The sequence below is a fragment of the Galeopterus variegatus genome, unplaced genomic scaffold (genome assembly GCF_000696425.1).
Source record: "Galeopterus variegatus unplaced genomic scaffold, G_variegatus-3.0.2 Scaffold1707, whole genome shotgun sequence".
Taxonomy (NCBI): domain Eukaryota; kingdom Metazoa; phylum Chordata; class Mammalia; order Dermoptera; family Cynocephalidae; genus Galeopterus; species Galeopterus variegatus.
In genome coordinates, this window is record NW_007727818.1 from 207,634 (window position 1) to 208,708 (window position 1,075).

Below are 1,075 nucleotides of genomic sequence, written 5' to 3' on the forward strand. Positions count from 1 at the left end.
TGATAGTAGAACTCATGGATAAAGTTGTCTGGGCCATCTTTGCAGGAAGATGTTAAATTATGACTTCAGTTCTTTTAGTGGTTATAAGACTATTTAGGTTTTCTAGTTATTATTGAGTCAGTTTTGGAAGGAATCTTATTTTTCTAGGAATTTGTCAGTTATGTCTAAGCTTTTAAACATATCGTCATAAAGCTTCTATTTATTCATATAATATTCTCTTATTAACTGCTCAATTATGGTTGCATATGTAATTCTGTTTTATCCTTAATATTTTAAATTTGTTTCATATCTGCTTTTATTCTTGATCAGCGTTTCCAAAGATTTGCCAATTTTATTATTTTTTTTCTCTATAAACTAGTTTGGGGTTTGTCTTTGCTCTCTGGTGCATGTTTTCCTATTTTATTTATTTTGTAATCTCTACTACTTTGTTTTAGTCTGTACTCTCTCACTAATTTTTTGGATGGATGCTTAGTTCACATGTTTTCAGCTTTTCTTTTCTAAAGTAGTCATTCAGCAGTTGAAATTTTCTTGTATATATTATTTTAGCTGCATTTCTCAAGTTTTGATGNAAACAAACAAACAAACAAACAAACAAACAAACAAAAAACGTTTATTAGTCCGTTCTCTCTTAAAGAATATCAACTCATTTATTTATTCAGGCCCATGAAATGTGCCAGGAATCTTGCTAAATGTTAGAAAGTTCAGTAGGATAAAGTATTGCTCATAGAGCAAACATTTCTAATTCTGATAAGACCCAACTTATCAAGTTTTCCTTTTATGGCCATTGCTTTTGAGGTCAGCAAAAAAAGACTCTGCCTTTGGTCCTGAAGATTTTCTTTTTCCTTTTTTTCCCTAAAAGTTTTATAATTTTGTAGTTTACATTTCAGTCTGTGATCCACTTTGAATTAATTTTTGTATAAGATGTGAACCTTAAGTCGAGATTCCATTTTTGCTTGTTTGTTTATAGGGGCCCAGCTGCTCCACACCTTTTGTTGTAAATATTCTCTTTCCACCATTGAGTTGCTTTTGCATTTTTGTCAAAAACCAGTTGGGCATATTGGCATGGTGTATTTTT